This window comes from Diabrotica undecimpunctata, chromosome 5 (assembly GCF_040954645.1).
Source record: "Diabrotica undecimpunctata isolate CICGRU chromosome 5, icDiaUnde3, whole genome shotgun sequence".
Lineage (NCBI taxonomy): Eukaryota > Metazoa > Arthropoda > Insecta > Coleoptera > Chrysomelidae > Diabrotica > Diabrotica undecimpunctata.
In genome coordinates, this window is record NC_092807.1 from 121,833,006 (window position 1) to 121,854,170 (window position 21,165).

Consider the following 21,165-nt stretch of genomic DNA (forward strand, 5'->3'; position numbering starts at 1 on the left):
AAAGATGTATTAGGCAAAATCTTTTTTACTGACGAATGTTGGTTTCATCTTTCTGGATACACAAATTCTCAGAATATAAGGATGTGGAGTGCAGATAACGGGCATTATTTTATTGAAACGCCTTTATATCCACAGAAACTTCGTGTTTGGGCTGCTATAAGCAAGCGACGCATTGTAGGAACCATATTTTTCGAATGGATTCTAAATACTGAAAGAGATTCAAGAAATTTTAACTCCATTTGTAAATCAATTTTTTTTTCGTCTTTATAGAGGGGGGGTCTGGAATCTTCAAAAGACATCTCAGTCCAGGACGCCGCCTGACTAACTTTAGTGCAGGATTCGTTCTTCGTACTCCCGCCGATAGTTCTTGAGGTACTTTAAAATGCCCTCTCGTCGCCGAGTCTACGCCGAACGCCTATCTGCTAAACCAGACCCTCCTCTGTCATCCAGCGATCCGGAAGCGGAATGGCCGCTATAAGGCCGGCATCACTTCCGAATCACTACCTTTATTCATTCATTCTCCATTCATACACATCCACACTCTATTCATCAGTAAGGAGGTTCCCTGTCTCATTCCAGGTAGCGCGTAGAAGACACTCATCGCTCCTAGTTCGGCATTATTTCCAGATGGGCATCATCTGTATGATGCCCATCTGGAGTGACCCATCCAGATGGGCAGTATTTTGCAATCGTGATATCAATATAAAGTTACGAATACGAATGCTGCGGTGTTATGTCTTTTCTACCCTGTTGTATGGAGTAGAGGCTTGGACACTAAAACAGTTGACCACAAAAAACATCGAAGCTTTCGAGATGTGGTGCTATAGGCGCATTCTCAGAATATCATGGATGGACCGCGTCACTAACACGCAAGTACTCCAAACTTTAGACAAAAGATGCGAAATTCTAAATGAGATAAAAACTAGAAAGATGGAATACTTGGGGCACATTGTGAGAGGTGAAAAGTATGAACTTTTAAGAAATATCATGCAGGTCAAAATTAAGGGCAAAAGAAGTGTCGGAAGAAGAAAAATATCGTGGCTTCGTAATCTACGTGAATGGTTCGGGTGTAGTTCGATTGAACTTTTTAGGCGCGCTGCTAACAAAGTCGCAGTGGCCATGATGATTTCCAATCTCCGCTAGGAGTGGCACGAGAAGAAGAAGAAGAAGAATGCCATCTCTATATATAATGGCTTTTAATATACCAATAACTGTTGACGAAAGAGCAGAGTAGAAACATTTTTAAAAATCACTTTAAAATCACTATATTCACAAAGAAGCTAGCCATTTTTACTCATACACACACGTAGTATCCAACCAGGGACTCATAATTTAATATATCAGGCGTATGCAGCCTACAGAGACCGTATGGCGTGTAGTGTATGCCGGCCGGTCAACTATTATGTTCCCTGGACTCCAATTAGCGAGAAATTGTAATTAGAGCAGTTGTAGAGCCACCGCCGCCAGGCATTACCCTCTCATTTGCATTGTCCTGTCCGTTTCAAAGTAGTCAGCGTTGAACTGGCCCATTAGGTTTTAAGCGAGTATTGCAAGTATTCGATGTCCGTATAACTTAAGGGTAAATTAATAGTAATTGCCATTTGTGATAACGATTGTGTAAATGAAATATATTTTAGTTAATGATGCGTGATACAGGATGCAATTATGGATGAACGACTATGAAGGTTTTGATGAAGGATTACTTTACGTATCCCATGAAGTATCGCTTTCATTTTACTTACCCAATTGTAAATCTCAATTACAACTAAATTTTCACCTCTTAATTGCTCTAGATTGGGTATTGCGCATTTGTATCACAGCTCACATGATCAGTTGCAGTCCATTTATCCTGCAATCTCTCACTAGCTGTTCTATCTCCCCTGGTGGGGATTGTTTAGAGTCACCATATAGAACGTATGTTGATTTAACGAATATCTCCATACTGCCTCTGTGATCTTCATATTTACCGGGATAAAATTCCTGTAACAGAAATTCACCAACTGCAGTATTTTAATATGTCGTTTGACTAACTATTATACAAATGCTCGGGACTGTAGTAGATAAGCTATATATAAACTCTTCACCAACATCCTAAAGACATCCGATAAACCTATGGCTCATATATTAAAGCTATATTGAACCTTTTCATAACAGTAAGTTCCACCGTAGCTGCCTTACCGTACTTGATAACCACCTGCAGGACTCTGATTATAGTCATAGAGTCCTCTTATGACGTTGAAAGATACGTTTTTAAGTCTGTAACACGCATTAAAATGATCAACTGTAAATAATGAACTGAAAGACTATTTAATTGTAAGGTCTAGATTTTATTTCCCTGGGCAGACCCTCATAACTACTTTCTCAGTCTAAGAAACGCAGGTGAGAACCAAGGGGCTCTTAGACATACTATTAAACTCGACTACATTCAAATCTGCTACCTACCACAAGTCCCTTCTAGCGTGCACTACATCCACTGTCCATTTCTTGGTCTACTGTTAGCACAGTTTATCCTCAGGGCCACTGCGCTCAACGTCATTTTATTGAACTATGGTGGATTCTGACTTCCGATAGAAACCTTATCTACTGCTTATTTCAGTTTGTTGACAATTAGATCTAATTAAGCGTTATCTAATTGAGTAAATAATAGGCCCGATTGCTTGAACGGTTATTTGTTCGAAAATCTTTGCCTCATGCTTCAGTATGAACAAAGAAGAATCTGACGTGTAACGTCAAATTTGTAAAACTAATTGCTTATTAATAAGAATATAGTTATTTTACTGTAAATGGCCTACTTATAAACAATGTGCAGGATCTCCAAAGGGTGATGGATAATATTGTAGAAACATGTTACAAATACGGCTTAAAAATATAATAAAATATTATAAAAGATGCCACAAAATGGCTAGAGGCATTTGAAATGTGATGCTACCGACGTATGTTAGGGGTATCATATAACGGTTAGGTTAGGTTTAATATGAGTGGGCGCTTAGCCACCTTCCACTCGAACTAAGAAGTCTATTCTGGCTCATTCTTAGGTTAAAGTTGTCTGTTCAGCTCAATCTTTTTAACAGTTTATTATGACCTTTGATGACTCTTCGACGTCGTAGCGCTCAAGTTGATAATTCTTAAACGTATTGAGCCTGATCCTAAATCAGGCAGTAGCTCACAAGTATTCGAGATAGTCATGGCTACAGATTAGCGTTCACGATGATTTCTTTTCGCGGTGGTACTACTGTACTGAGCCATTCTGCATGATGACGTCGCGCGTCGGCCGTCGATCTTATATGCTGCCGTCCCTACCTGCCAATTAAACCATTTCAACAAACGTAAGTGAGTTTTTCTCGAATTGATAACATTTAATGAGTTATACTAGGTATTTCTCTTATTTACATATATCTATTCTATTTAATATTTATTATTTTTTATTATTGATTTAGTGAGCGCTATGTCCTTTCTTAGTTTCATTAACGTATTAATGACTAAGATGTTAGGCATTAATGTTTATATTTTTTCGGTTTGATAAAATTTCCTCTAAGTTATCTTTATATTTTTGTGTTTGTAGTATTAGTTTTTCCATGTCTAACCTATGATTCATCCCCATCCACAGGGGGACTGCTTTCTCCCCTCCTGCGGTCACTCCTGCTGGATCACTTGATCTGTCTCCTTGACGTACATGTGATAAAGATTCAGGCCTAGGCGATGGCCTAGGCCATCATTAGATCATTAGATCATTAGATCATTCAGGATGATCTAATAATTACGGTAAGAGGAAAATACGATAATGTTTATTACAGCACACTACAAAGAATACTAAATATCCTTACCAGGTGGTGCGACAGAGACAGAAAAACTTTCTGTAAATTCTATCAAAACCGTAGTGGTCACTTTTATAAGAAGACAGAACCTAGATAACATCTAGATGTCCGCTTTGTATGGAGAAACTGTCAAATAGGCGAATAAGGTCAAATATCTAGTAATAATACTAGATAAACGCCCATCTAAGAAGAATCACCAACAAACAAAGCTGTTGCTTCAGTCATGTAGAAGATTAGTTGGGAAACATAGGATATGAAACCCAAATAGATCTACTGCCTAAATATCACTTATGTTAGAGCAATGATTACATTTAGCGCACTAATAGGGTAGTCTAAATGCCAACAAAAGATCACCAGAGAAAAGCTGAATAAGCTTTGACGACAAGCGTGCTTAATGATAACAGAAGCAATGTCGGCTACCTCAACCAGGGCAAGAGGATATTGGCAAATCTGGAGAGATAATATTAAAGACCACCTAGAGTTGGAAATGGTGTAGCAGATACAATGCAATCTAAATATAATTTCGACAAGCCGTTTAACATCTTTTTTCCAGACAGCGACGAATGAAGAGTCGAATTAAACGAATTTATTAGTGGCAGATCAAAGCTAGTACAAATATGACTCTAAAACCGATGAAGGAATTGAAACTGGAGTGTACGAAGGAAAACAAAGACTAAGCCTTAGACAAAGACTAGATAATAATTTTACTATCTTCCAAGCAGAAATTTATACTATAGAGATATATAGTGAATGCAGGAACTAATAAGGAGAATCTGCAGGGGCAGATCTATAAAAATTATAATGGATAGCCAGGCAGCATTAAATGTACTGGCATCGAATCGAATTAACTATAAATTAGTTTGGAACTATGTTTAAAATCTCATTCGGTAAGTAAATTTATCCTGGATGCCTAGATATACTAGTATTGAAGGAAATGGAAAAGCGGAGCTACTTTCCAGGGAAAGGACAAAAGAAACATTTATAGAGCCAAAATCTGTCGTTAGCATAAAAAGAAGAACAGGCAAAAGAACAATTTAGAACTGGATGGAACGGATAAAAGATAACTACTGGTCCTAACAAATGGGTGTGAAATATTTAAATGCTTTCATGAATGAACCTACGAAGAAGAGATCCAAAGATCTGCTAAGTATAATTAGGAATAATCTGCGAATTATCATAAGTTTCCTAACAGGATACTATCGGATCGACACAATCGGAGAAATAAAATAGGACTGACAGAAAGTGAGGATTCCAGATTTCGTCAGGCTGAAGACGAGATGAGGGAACATTTTTCGTGCACCTGAGCAGGTTTGGATAGGATCAGACTTAATACATTTGAGACTAACCAACTCGAGCCCTACGACTTCGTAAAAGTGTCACCAAAGGCCATAATAGACTTTGTTAAAAAGGGTGGCTAAAGGTTATGCAGGGACAACTTTAATCCAAAGATGATCACAATAGATCTCTTAGGTCGAGTGTAGCGACTTCTCATATTGAAACTTATCTAACCTAACTTACAAAACAATACGTCACGTTTAGTTATATTTTAAATTTATTTTTTCCATAGCTAATGTTAAAGTGTTGCTATAACAGCTATTTTGGGTAGATAAAGTATCACTTTAACCGCAAGGGTAGATAAAGTGACACTTTAACAGCAAGAGTAGATAACATGTTTTAACTTTTTTTTATTCAATAAAATTTACAAATTCAAACACATTAAGGATTAAACACAACTGGAATTTTACAATTAACATTATTAGAAATATCTATTTTTGGAGCATCACAACTTGTACTCGTTTGCTTAAGCACTTAATTCGAGGTACTGGATTGATTTTATATTGGATACAGAGTAATTCATATCCCTAGCAACGGAGCAACACAATTGCGATTTTTGTGCTAAAAATTACAATTTTCTTTGAAATTCTATTTTTCACCTGAACTTGAAGTCTTGCTATAGAAAAAAATGTTGTATTGCACACGAAGATAAAATCGCATTATCTTCTCGAGCATAATTAGCGTCTCGACTGACGTCTCGACGCTAAAAAACGCTCTCGAAAATAAAGTACAATTTTATCGTCTTGTACAATAAATAACTATTCAAGATCCCAATCCAAGTATTCTTCAAAAAACTTTATTATCTATATTATTAATCCAAAACAATAATAGCTTAGTAATCTAAAAATAAGAGACAAAGTCCTTCAAATCCTCTTAAATCTTGGTAACAGACAGCTCAGTTGCTTTAAATCAACTTTCTAATAACGAATAACTAATATTGTATTTCAGCTTTTTGAGCTTTTATAGATATGTAAAATAATTCATGTTATAAAACAGTCTTTTTTATTACTACATTCTTCTTTATCAGTTCATTCAGTTAAAGAATTATTTAGTCCAACACTGACTACATCTATCTCATTTTTACTCACTCATCGGTTGAGATCTGTAACTCTCGTGTAGGTACAGTATACACATAAGCGTTCTAAATGGTTAAGTGTTCTCTTCAGTGAAAATACGAGGAAAAGCTAATAACAAGGTGTGCATTGAGTTTAAATGAATGTTGAAATTGTAAAGGCTAAAAGAGAAATTTTTTCGGAGAATTAACAGAAATTTACAGACCTATTCAAAATATTCCTTTGACATAGATGTTTTAGAAAATTATTTTCACAGGGTAAAACTGAGGTGCTAATATATATATATATATATATATATATATATATATATATATATATATATATATATATACAGTGTGGAAACCACTTATGGAATAAAATTGTTTGTGTCCTTATTTTAGAAAATAATAAAAAACGTTGAGATACCTTAACTTTTAAATTTAAATGTGCTCTTTTTAAACATAAATTTGAATGTACAGGGTGATCCACGCAAGTCTGGCATAGTCCATAATCTGTATTTTAAATGAAACACCCTGTATATTTTTTTATGTTTTTAAAAGCTCCTTAACAACCTGATCTTAACGAACTATATCATGTAGGGACTATTATGAATAATACAACGTGAAATTTTGAAATTAAGTATAATTTTCTTCAAGACAATTAATTCATAGAATACCCGAGGTAATTGATTGGATTACATTAAAATAAATGCTCAAAATGTTCTCCACCTTGTTGTTGGCAATAACACAGTCTCCTATAAAACTCGCCCCGAACTGTGTTTAAAGTTCGAGGTGAAATATTCCGTATTTCTAAAGTTATTCTTTCTTTGAGGTCTTCAATGCTAGTTGGTTGTGTTGCATATACTTTGTTCTTGAGATAACCCCACAGAAAAAATCCAAAGGCGTAAGATCTGGCGACCTAGCTGGCCACTCAATAGTATCCCTTCGTCCAATCTATTTATTGAAGAAGATTCCATTCAAGTAATTTCTCACCATTAAAGCATAATGGGGTGTTGCACCGTCCTGCTGGAACCAGACAGTTTCATGCGGTAGGGTCGAATCTATTGGATTGGGATATAAGTTAGCCAACTGAGGAAGAACATCGTCTCTTAGCATGCTTAAATATTTTTCCGCTGTCAAATTACCATCTACAAATATAGGACCAATAATATGATCTCCTATAATACCTGCTCAAACATTCAACTTTTGAGGATACTGAGTGTGTGTCCCACGCATCCAATGAGTATTCTCCGCTGACCAATATCTACAGTGTTGTCGATTTACCTCTTCGTTCAATTTAAATGTTGATTCATCAGAAAAAAGAATTGTGCCAAGAGCTATTTCATTTGTGTTAATTGTATCCATCATTCTTTCGTAGAAATCCATTCTACGATCTGGATCGTCTTCTGTTATCTCCTGCACAAAAGTCAATTTATATGGATGAATTTTTTTTTCATGGAGATATCTTAGGACAGTTGTGTGACTCACATTATTTTGACGTGCAATTTGACGTGAACTTAACGTTGGATTCTCTGCGACAAAAATATTTACTTTCACCTCATCTTCAATGAAGTTCGGTTTTCTTTTTAATGGTTTGACATGTCCAAGTTCTCTGAATTGTACATACATTTTAGACATAGTACCTTGTGCAATATTAGGCAACTAAGGATACCTCTGATTAAATAGGTTTGCTACTTCAACTTGACTTCTAGAACTCTCCCCGTAACCGATCATCATTAAAATCTCAATTCGTTGGGTCTCAGTTAACCCTAGAACTGCACACTGGGGTCTAAAAAGCCCAGGCGCATGAATCATTCAATGTAACTTGCGCATATCTGCGTCTTTTCGCGATCACTTGCACGTAAATTCAGTTAAGAGCCCACTACGTTGAGAGACAGTCGCTGCGCCGCGTAAGTTTCTTGTATAGTTTGCTATGGCAGATTATAAGAGAAAATATCAGCGTCCACTGATAACAAAAAAATTAGAACAGGAAACTGAAAACCTGTGGGCGAATGAAGATGAACCGGAGACCATCGAAGATGATTTTGGAGACTCATCAGATGAAGACGATGATTATATACCTGAACATCAGTCTGACACTGATAACGAACAATACAGTGACGACGACAATGAAGAAAAATAAACAGAACCCAATACCTCACAAAGAAATATCGCCAGTATACTTGGAAAAAATGGTCATCGTTGGACCACACAGGCACCAGCACGACAAGGGATAACATCATTTTACATTTGTCTGGTCTAAAAAAAGGAGGAAGAAATGTAAGTAACCCTGTTGAAGCTTGGAATTTACTATTTTCTTAAGATATTGTGGACATTATTTTGCTGCATACAAATCACGAAATTCTAAGGAAGTGTCAAAGTGGCTTGCTGCAGAGTTACAAAAAAATAACCAACAACACAGAAGTCAAAGCATTTATTGGTTTGCTGTATCTCGCTGGTGCATTATGAGTCTCAATTGTAATTTAGGTGAGCTTTGGTCAATAAAATATGGCAATGGGCTATTTCGGGCAACCATGCCCCAACAAAGATTTCAGTTTTTAGCTCTTTGCTTGAGGTTCGACGACAAAACAGACAGAAATGCTAGAAAATTGGTTGACAAGTTTACCCATATTCGCCAAATATGGGACATTTTTATAAATAATTGCAAGCTATACTACACGCCCTATGAGAACTGTACAATTGATGAGCAACTCATGAGTTTTGATGATAAATGATTCGAAGACATTTTATATGCTGAATGCCATTCCATACGTTGGAAAGGTGGATGTTGAGAATAATGAGTCACTTTCCACATATTATGTCAGAAAACTTTCCAAACCAATACACGGTACTCACCGTAACATAAAAATGGATAATTGGTTCACATCAATACCTCCAAGTGAACAAATGTTGGAACAGTATCAGCTAACAATCCTTGGAACGTTGCGATAAAATAAACGGGAAATACCACCGAAGTTTACACAAAAAAAAGAGGTAGGCACATCCATATTTGCTTTCGACAGAAACAAAACGCTAGTTATGTACGCTCCAAAGGAAAATAAAGTGGTACTACTTTTATTAACTTTGCATCCTGATTCATCACTTAATACCTTGACTGGAAAAGCAAACCTTGTACATTCCTACAATGAAACAAATGGTGGTACAGACACCTTTGATCAGATGTGCCACTCTTACACGACTTTCCGTAAAACTAGACGCTGACCTCTCAGAATGTTTTTCAATATGTTGGATGCTAGCGGAATAAATGCTATGGTTATATTATCACTTGCAAATCCCCAATGGAAAGATGACCGAAAACACGATAGAAAAACATTTTTAAAAAAACTTTCAACTGCATTCCAACATTCCAACAACCCTACGTGTAAAAATTAGCAAAATATTAGAAGTTAATGTACATCAAAGAGATAATTTTGATGTTAGTTTGCCTAAAAAGGTTAGATGCTGTTTTTGTCCTCGTGAAAAGGATCGAAAAACGAGTTCTGATTGTTCGTTGTGCCACAAACCGTACTGTTTAGACCATCGAGCTCAATTATGTTATGTGTGTCAGGACCAAAGTTAAAGTGCCTGGGTAAGAGTAAGAAATAATTATCCTGTAAAAACATTTATGTTTTATTTTAGTTTTAAGAGTGTTTAAGAGACAAGTTTTATTTCACTGGAATTTTGGTTAATTTTTTTGGTCTGGTCATATCTCCATATTTTTAAAAAAGTGTGATAAAAGCGCTAGTTTATCTTTTTCCACGTTTATCAGATCTAATGAGAAATGTTTTTTTTTTCAAATAAACATATTTTGAAAATAAGATATTGTTGTTTGCTGTTTTGTACTACATACCGCAGAAAAAATAAATACATAACATTTATTAGAAAAACAAACAATTAGGGTTTTGGAGACCCCACTGTGCAGTCTACGTTATAGGAACGAACTATGCTGTTATAGGGTTAAATATTTCATTTTTATTTCAGCAAGAATTTAACTTTTAATTAGGAATTTATTATTTTAATGTAAAATGTCAACACACCAACAACTGATTGATAATCAATCAAACAATCCGCATGATTTACCGATTTATTTTAATTAGCAGAGTATCTAGAGAGTTCTTACCTATTCATGACAAAAAATGTTAACACGGTTACTAAACAGAAATTTTCTCCAATATACTGACACTTAGATATAAAGTGTATTGTCTGTATTTAGCTAATTTAAAATAATACCATAACATGGGATAAATTATTAATTTCAAAATTTCACCTTATATTATTCATTATAGACCCTACATGATATAGTTCGTTGAAATCAGGTTGTTCAGAATCTTTTAAAATCATAGAAATATACAGGAACGGAATTCTATGGAGTAAAGAAATATCAAAGAAAAGAAAATGGAACATATATGAGACAATGGTTAAAACTAGCCTACTTTATGGAGCTGAGACATGGAGAATAACCGAAAAATATAAGAAAAAGCCACGGAAATGGATGCCATCAGAAGATCTATGAGAATATCAAGAGCCGACAGAATACGGAATGAAGTGATAAAACAACAAATGGGTATAGAGGGCACTATAGTTGAGGATATTGAGAGAAAACAGCTCATATGGTATGGGCATGTGAGCCGAATGGGGGACGAAAGATTGCCTAAAAAAACGATGATGTGGCAACCCCCAGAGAAGAGGAAACGAGGAAGACCACCACAGAGCTGGAACCTGGGAGTTAGGAAAGCGATTAGCGCTCGAAATCTGGACGAAGACCTAACTCAAGACAGAATACAGTGGCGTTTGGGAGTCGGACAACGTCGTAAGACGTTATAAAAAACCGAATATATATATATATATATATATATATATATATATATATATATATATATACATACATATATAATATATATATAGAAATATACAGGGTGTTTCATTAAAAATAAGGATTATGAACTATGCCAGACTTACATGGATCACCCTGTACATTTAAATTTATGTTTAAAAAGCGCACATTTAAATTTAAAAGTTAACGTGTCCCAGAGTTTTTTATTATTTTCTATAATAAGGACACAAACAATTTTATTCCATAAGTGGTTTCCACACTGTATATATATATATATATATATAAATATTATATATATATATATATATATATATATATATATATATATATATATATATATATATATATGTACTTACAGCACTAGAAGAAAAGTTCAGGACTATGTTCAAATTACTAGTACTTATAAATCAATTGGAAAACACAATTTCTCTTACTTCATTCCTAGAATATTTAATTATTTACCCGAGATGTATAAAACTTACATAAGAAAAATCAACTCATTTAACATGATTAAATCCATTTTTACAAAATTTCTCAAGAATAGTGGATCTGAAATTTTGAATGCGATCTTTTTTAATTAAATTCATCATATAACTAATACTATATAGTATACGTTGTAACAATTTTTTGTATTATCAACCTAATGGTACTGTAGAACAAATATTGAATAGTGTAAATGAGTGTAACCCCTGAGCACAACCTCTGGTTCATCAGGGAATTTCTTCTTTGTTTATTTGCTAGCAACTATTTGTTTGTACAAAATATTTAACTTAGAATTAATTTGTAATTGTATTATATTGAATTATCATATTGCAACATTGTTGTATATTGTATATTGGGAAGTAAATAAACATTATTATTATTATATATACATCTATATACATCTACATACATATACATCTAAAATTAGTATTACTTGGGTTTAGGTTCAATAAGTAATATTGAATTTGAAACTACATTTTATTGTCCATTAAAATCAATGTTTCTACAGGAAACTCTTGCCTTTGTCAAGATTCTAAAATGTACAAGATTAGGAACAAGAAGTTATTTTAAACTATATTTCTAAAGAACTTACCAAAACGTAAAACGGGACATTGACATTAATGAATTGACTGAAATAAAATTGATATCTGATATCTCGTGGTTTACTTGTCATTAGTATATAATTATTTTTATATGGGCGTATCGTTTTTGTTCTCGAAAAAGGTAAAGTGGAGATATATTATGACTTTAAGAGTTTTTTAAGGTGTTATATTTATTATTATTTAAATTTAAATCAGATTGAAATATGTTTTATTTAGGTTCTGCGTATCTTTTTTGTCATTCATTGCGTTGGTATTTCTTTTTATTTCTATTGATTCGTATATCTCCCTCTTCTTGTTGTTTTGTTGGGTTTATAAAATTTTGATGTTTTCGAAGCCAAATTTATGCTTGTTCTCATTTTCATGCTTTGTGAGCGCAGCGACGTTGTTCTTGTCATATTTGTGAGAACGAATTCTGGATTGAAGCAGTTGACTGGTTTGCCCGATATAGACAAGTTCACAGTTAATACATGGTATCTCGTAAGCAACATGTGATTTGGTTTGGTTTTGCGATTAATTTTATGTTTTCTAGTTTTAGATCTAGAACAATTTTTGCTCTGATTAGTCTATGGTCACTAATAAAACGAAGATGAAGAAATAATTCACCACACAGCAGAACAACTAGTTGAGCAACCAACATTGAAAGAAACGATAAACGTCATAAAACATCTAAAAAATAACAAAGCACCTGGCACAGATGGAATAACTGCAGAACTGATAAATAATGTTGGATATGCGCTATGAAGGCGTATCCATAAACTAATCGACCGCATATGGACACTAGAAGTCATCTCAGAAGATTGGAAAGTAGGAATAATACTTCCTATGTACAAAGGGGGAGACAAACGACTCTGTAAAAATTATAGGGGCAGTTTTCGGAGGAGATTATTGGTGAATACCAATGTGGCTTTAGACCAAAGAGGTCAACTATAGACCAAATATATATGTTAAGAGGTATACATGAAAAATGTGTTGAATATAACATACCTATTTACAACTTGTATATCGATTTCAAACAGGCGTTTGATGGAGTAGATTGACAAAAGATGTTAAAGCAACTATCTACGTTAGGGATACCCAATAAGTTGGTTAAACTTATACGAATAACTCTGAAGGGTTCCAAAGCTATGGTGAGAATAGATAGAGATATGACGCATGCCTTTGATATTAAAAATGGAGTTAGACAAGGTGATGCCTTATCAACAACACTTTTTAATCTAACTTTAGAAGCTGTTGTTAAAAAACTGGATATAAACGGCTGTATTGATACAAGATCAATGCAAATATGCACATATGCGGATGATGTTGCCATAATAAGCCGCAACAAAAGGGTATTAAGCGAAAAAGTTATAGAACTGAAACGAGAAGCTGCTACGTTTGGTCTGTATATAAATGAAAGCAAAACGAAATATATGGAGTGCACAAAATCGAATGAACATGAGGATCTGAAGGTAGACAACCATACCTACAAATATGCTTCCACTTTTCCCTACCTAGGCTCAATAATAAATGACAACAACAACATCAGTCAAGAAATACAAGCACGGATTCTTAGCGGTAATAAGTGCTTTTATGCATACAAAGACTTAATGAAAAGTAAGTTACTGAATCGTGAGTCTAAGCTGAGAATCTACAAAACAGTAATTAGACCAGTGGTCACACATGGATGTGAAATGTGGACCCTCTCAACCACTGATGAAAATCTACTGAGAATATTTGAGCGCAAAATACTAAGGAAGATATTTGGACCAACCAAATGTAGCGATGGTTCGTGGAGAATTAAAATAAACCACGAGCTGGATGAACTAATGCAGAGCGCAGATATTGTCAGATTTGTAAAGTCACAAAGACTAAACGGACTTAGTGACCTAGAAAGAATGCCAGATAATCGAGCTGTAAAAGTAGTCCAGGAATGGAAGCCCCAAGGGAACAGAACAAGAGGAAGGCCCCGTAAAAGATGGATGGACGACGTAGAGAGGGATCTTAAAACCATGAACATCAGGCAGTGGCGAAGAAAAGTATCCGACAGGGCAGAATGGAAGAACATTGTTAAGCAGGCCAAGACTCACAAAGGGTTGTAGCGCCATTAGAAGAAGAAGAAGAAGTCTATGGTCACTGCCTATTTGAAATTTATTTACTACACTGACATCTTTTATTGTAGCAATCTTGTTGGTTAGAATGAAATCAATTTTATTTTTAGTGGTTTCATTTGATTTTCCAAGTCCCTTTTCTGTTTGATTTTTTCTTAAAGAATTTATTTACAATAGGAATGTTTTGGTAGTGTGCAAACTGAACCAGTCTTTGTCCTCTTTTATTTCTTTCACCGACTCAATACTTTCGCATGTCCTTTTCTTGCCGTTCCTCTTTCCCACTTTGGCATTAAAGTCACCAATTAACACGATACCTGCGGGAACAGTTATTAAATAACTTCTTATTTGAAGGAACGAGGTTTTAAAGACCTCATAATAGCTTTACGTCAAATGTTTGGTAATTATTTACATTTTTGTAAAAGCGAGTTTGTTAATATAATTGACGATTATGTTATGGACTTCTTACAACAGCAAAGCAGTAGCACAAACATTATATATATACAATGTAACACGTAATTTAAGTTTTTATTAAAAAATACTTACAGAACAAAATAATTGTCAACAGTATAAGGCTAATGGCGGCATTTTTTCTCGCATTGTAGAGCTAACACGTAAACCCCGATGTTCCTGAAACCAAAAATTAATATATTAAATTTAAAAATACAACAAATTAGTTATAGGTTTAAAGTCAATATTTTAACATACTAATAAGACAATGCGTATCACGAGTTGATAAAAAAACAGTGAAATTAGACTAAAACTAAGTAATTAAAAAAATATGTAAGACGTACTTCAAATATAGTAAAAAACTATAAAAAATATATAAGGTATTATATTGAGACATTATATTCTAATTTTTGAAGTCCGGATAAAGCAAAAGGGTTTAAGAACAATTTTGCATTTTCACCGAGCGATTATCGGTAAAATATTTCCTCACTTGCTGCCAACGGCTCCTGAAGGCAAGTTGGTAAGTGGAAGGGGACTCTTTTGTCCTGAGACTGAGAAATCAATTTCCAAGGCAGATAAACCTATAAATAATGGTCAACGACATAAGGATGATAAAGGAAACGGAGAACCACTGCATTAAAGACTCGTAGAGTACCCCTAGTGCAATTAACATGACTATGACATAGAACAAAATATGTTACTAATAACTAGAAATTCTAGTTATTAGTAACATATTTAGACATAACTAGAAAACTAAAATTCGCATAAATATGAACATTTTTTTAAAGAATATGCGTAATATAAAATATGTATGTATAATATTAATAATATAATGTTAATTATAGACTTGTTCATAAATGTTGCATTTAAAAACACATTCATATAATAATAATTTAAAATGTCTTCAGTATGTGTGTAATATTAGTATGACTACCAGCATGCGGAAAATAAAAAATACAGAATAGGCAATGTAACATTAGACTCAATCTTTTTTTTGTCTGTTATCTATCAATGTCAATTCTTCTTTTTGTCTGTCATCGGTCAATTCTTCTTTTTTGTCTGTCATCTGTCATCCTCAAGTCTTCTTCATTTTCATCGTTTAAGTTATCTGTCAATTCTTATTTTCCGTGTGTCAAGTTTTTTTCTTATTCATCTGTCAAGTCGTATGTCTATTTTTTTTCATCTGTCAAATCTTCATCTTCTTTTCCTAAATAAGTGCCAAATGCCAATTCGTAGGGTGACGTATGAGATCTTGTTAGAAAGGGGATGAAAAATCAGGTTATATCAGTGCAACAGATTGAGGTAAAAAATGTGAGAAAAGAGCTATCCGTGCCTATGAGGAGGCAATTACTAACCATGTCATTAGCTGAGGGCTTTTCATTTCATACGACCATCTCTATTTAGCTGCTTCTCCTGATAGACTTGTGGGATCACTAACTGTGTTAGAAGTTAAGTGCCCTTATTCAATAAAAGATTCATTGGTTAGTTCTGATAGTGTGCCATATTTAGAAATGAAAGATTTAAATCTTATTTCAAATTATTATTATCAAGTGCAAACTCAGATGTTAGTCACTGATCGTGGTTTCTGCGATTTTGTCATTTGGATAACAAAAGAAATAAGATGTTTTGAAATAATCCCTAAAACCAAAGAGTTTTTTGAGAAGTATATGGTTCCAACCTTCGCTGAAAAAAAACCATTTTTAAACAATGTAGATAATCTTAATTTGTGTAATAAAATAAAAGACAAACAAATAGTATGTATGTTAGTTTTATTAATTTTTATCCGTTATGCTGCTACGAAAATTTGCTAAAATAAAGGATACAAATATGATCTTACTTCCCAATGTTACTAAATTTCTCGACAAATACTTCGGAATTTTATATGTTTTGCCCAAACCAATTATTCTCTTAACGTGTATTCGATTTGATAAAATTTTTCTGATCGACAAAGCTGATCAGGCTCAAACTGGTAAGAATAGTTTTTCAAAAATTCTAGCTGACAGTCACATTTTTTGAAGCTAAAATATATTGTATCTGAAAATCTCGATCTGCTGCCAATACTATGTCATTTTTTTCAAGTAAAATAGACAAACCACACTTTTCAAACAAGCATCTATCACTAATGGAACGTCCATAACTATCAGAAACAAAAAATATGCTACCTGTGATACTGGATTTTCGGGTTGATCTATTTTAACCTCAGTGCAATTTATAATAACTGTACTAGTACATTGACTGCCTTTGAACTGAGCATTTTGTTTAGCTATGTTGATAGGTATATAAGTTCTCTAAACTGACAGTATAGAAAGTTGATCCATTTTATAAACTTACGGCTAACGCATGCCTCACTTATATCAAAATTCTCTATTTATGATATTGTACCTTAACTTAACAACAGTAAGTAGAAACCCGGAGCCAAAAATGTTCACTGCTATCAAATCCAGTGTAAAATTTGAGTTCTTCCAACTTAGACTCACATTGCAAATTTTCAATACAAAATAAGTTTAGCAGTGTACTAGTCATACTTGATGCATCACATTTACGCATCTGTTGGTATTCATGGCTATTTATTTTCATTGATGTTGGCTGTATTTCAACCTCATTACAAGGTTCTAGTGGGATTGAATTAGATGAACTGACAGATGAAAAATGTATTGATTTCTTTTCTGAGTGATCGTTTTATCACGCGTTCTCGTCTCTTCTTGGCTGATTCCCGTTTTGTTTCAGTCCAGTTAAATTGGCTTGGTGTAACATTCTTCTTGATTCTAGGCTTTGCTGTAAAATAAACAAAAAAAATTGTTTACAACGAAGTTAAGGTTATACTAAGGGAGCTAATAAATAAGGTTGCAACTAAGTATTCAAGAAAAACTAAGTATTATAACAAATAAACTTACCTAATCTGTTTTAACAATATTTTTATTGCAGATACGTGCATTTATTGTCGGCATGTATTTACCTTTTCTTATTGCTACAACGCACTTTTTTCTTATTAGATTATCTTTGGGAAACCTGTCTTGATGTTCTCGATGAGCACAAAGGCACAGCATAAAACTGAGGCATCTTATTTTCCCAAATTAAATTTACAAAGTGAAATAAATGCAATATTTACTTAGAAATAGACAAATTTGGACAGTTGACGTGACCTCCAACTACACTAACGCCATCTAAGTTGAGCTTTCCAGATTAGCTGCCATTACATTGCCAAATGTAGTATACAAAATTCTTTCTGGTATTATCTATAATAGATTATTGGAATATTCAGAGAATATAATCGATAATTATCAAAATGTATTGAGATCAAATAGAGCCACCACAGATAACATTATTCATACTAAGAACGATTAAAAACGCTTATAAATACGAACTATATCATATGTATAGAGACTGATATACGTACTACAAGCTTTTAATAGTGTGAGAAGAAAACAATGCTGGTAGATAATTTAAATCTGAGTGAGTATACCTAACAAATATACCAGTAAGAGTAGATGGAGAACACTTTCAGCCCTGTTTAACCCAGTTCTTGAGGCGGTTATCAGAAAAACCAATGTAATCGGATAAATAACCATTCGGTACAAATTACTGTGTATGCAGATGGTGTAGCTATCATTACCATTGTGGAAGTGTTCAGAGAATATGATCCCAAAGCGCGAAAAAAAGGGTTAGAATAAGTAAAACAAAAACCCAGTTTAAGAAAGTCAAAAGAACACCTACCAATAAAAATAATATTGCAGTAGGTAACTATACCAGCAAAAGAACTAAAATGACTACTTACAGAACATTAATTATACCCGCAGTAACCTATGAAAGTGCTATAATATGTCTCTAATATATGTGGTAATAACAATTAATATTCGTTAAAATCTTTTTTGTTTTTTGGTCTCAGATATAGACTAATAATGAAATACCCATTAGCTGGACAACAGATACATTACCTTTCAATTAATTTTACCTTCTTATAATATTTCTATACTGTAACTTTTGCCGTATAAGTCCAACCCTGAGTAATGCTAAGAGAGGCGCTAGTTATTTCCAAATTTCTCAGGCAAAGAACTTTTCTTACAGGGAGCATACACTAGATGTAAAAAAGTTTGAAGCACATTGTGCTCTCACTCCATATCATTAAAAGTTCCGAAAGAGTTCAATTCGATTTTGTGAGTCAGCTACGAGATTACGGTAAATTTGATTAATAAAACCGAGTGCGCATATTTCTAAGAAAATAAGGATTTAGAGTTGGAATGATTCTGCCGGAAAATTTTAAAGTTTTCACGTCTTTTACGACGTTCCGTCAGAATAGCAGCTTTGTGTAAATTGGATGAAGAAGTATTCGTTTGGTTTTAAGTGCACTTCTGATAATTATACGCTATTTTACTTACATTGAACTTTTGATCATAGTTCGTAGTAACATGATGCTTACACATTGAATTAAAAGGGATATAGTACGTTCACTCTACCTTTTCCCGTGCGTCATGGTTGAATTTCAAACATGTTAAATCAAAATATTAAATGAAACGTTTGTTGATGTGTAGATAATTATCATCGATACCTACTACTGTCTACTGCTATTATCCCGGTGGATGTATTTTATAAAGTTAAATTTAGTACCTAAATATATTATTTATTATTTTTTTGTATTTAGATTAGTATTCGTCGGGAATAGGATTAATAAAAATATGATAAAAAGAAGAATAAAAAGAAATCTTAATATTATTTGTACAATCTGCCAAAATAAGTAATTAATTTTGTATCAAGTTTATTCTATTGACACATAACAGCCGTGTCGAACGCGGTTAAGATTTGGATGGGTTACCGCTACGGAACCACGTAGCTATGGAAGACCTCGTGTTGTTGCTTTACTTTTTTTTAATTCTTTGTATTATTTTAAGAACTTTTTTTGGAAAATAGTTAGTATTAAAATTAGTTAAATATTAAAAAAATACAAATAAACTGTTTAAAATATATTTGTTTCGTTGAAATCATATTTAATAAAAGTAAAACTTCTTACGTGCGTACTAAGTAGGTACACACTCTTTTTTATTAAAGTGTTTATTCTTTTTCACTATTGAAGAGATTGATGGACTCAACATTAAACAGCTTGAATATCATACCGACTATTACTAGTACATATAAACATAAATATAGAACGGTAATAAATAAATTTATAAACGTCACAACAACAAAGTTAATTTTGTTAAGAAGATTTAATATTACTTAATGTTGAGAAATACAAAACTATCGAGTGAATTACATAAAAAACAATTAATATTTTTAACATATCGCACCTTTAGAGAAACAGTGACACAAATGCAAATTTTTCACAAATTGAGTTATTCACACTACAATCTTACTAATACTCGTCTTTGTCTGGGGATCCAAAAGTCAGTATTGCAACTCTTCCTTTTGTCACTCATGTGACTTTGACCCATTTATGGATTCAATTGACGAAAAAAGATCTGTTTAGTGGTTATCGTATGCCACTCAATATTGCACTGAAAGACATCGGTTTTAAATGGCTAAAAGATGATCCAAGGCGAGGACTGATACAACTATCTCATATTGCTGTGAAGAGAGCAGAATCTTTTTCGTTTGTTTTTATAGATGAAACTTGATCTGTAGATCTATATGTCGCTTATGGTAAGATGAGAATACAATATGTGTAAAATCTATTAAAACTGATGGAAAACCGTAATATATTTATATATTCACCATAATATATATATATATATATATATATATATATATATATATATATATATATATATATATATATATATATATATAATTAATTGGACAGGGTGTCCCATAATTAATTGGACATTAGCTAATGGGTGATAGCTGACATCAAAATAAAGCGTTTGAGCTCAAATTGCTTAGGAAAAATGTTGCTAGTTTTCGTGCTATAGGGAGATTCATTAATATTTTTTTATATTATTTTTATGGATATATTGAAAACTATTCAACCGATTTAAGTGAAATCTGGTATATTGCTATTATTTAGTATGCTTAATAAGAAAATGATATTAGTTTTACCATTGACACTAGGTGGTGCCACCTACTGTAACATTGGTTCATTAATGGGGCCATAATTTTTTTGTCCGCCCTGTATAAACATTCTAGGAAAAAAAAACATGAAATAACATTCAATTCTACACAAAAAAGGTACTCTTGTTTCAAATCAAAAAAGGTACACCGTTATCGAAATAAACGTATTTTGTTTTTCGCAAAACAAGCAGGTACCTAGGTATGCTGTGAACTTAATGGCAAAGTCAAGGCGTAAGTACGAATTTGTTTACTATTTGTTGTCAAAGTGCAGTGCGAGTCTATTATTAAAAAAGAATATGTGTGTACTTTGTACGCAGGTAAGAAGTTATACTTCTATTATATGACTTCAACGAAATTAATATATTTTAAACAGTTTTTGTTATATGTTATATATGTATATATATGTATATGTTATATGTTATGTGTTGTTTATTTTTTATATTAATATATTTATGTAAATATTAAACTA

General features: G+C 33.3%; 1 protein-coding gene across 3 annotated transcripts in view; it reads right to left on the bottom strand.

Annotated features, from left to right (window-relative positions):
* The window catches only part of LOC140441730 (acetylcholinesterase-like), a 323,943-nt gene that overhangs the window by 26,508 nt on the left and 276,270 nt on the right, over nt 1-21,165 (bottom strand). For 2 of the 3 annotated variants that reach the window (XM_072532620.1, XM_072532619.1), the window contains one exon: nt 14,751-14,834. The gene's annotated coding sequence lies outside the window, so the exon portion shown is untranslated. Of the gene's footprint in view, nt 1-1,742; nt 1,981-14,750; nt 14,835-21,165 lie in introns of all 3 variants that reach the window. The other variant, XM_072532621.1, reaches the window with a different exon arrangement.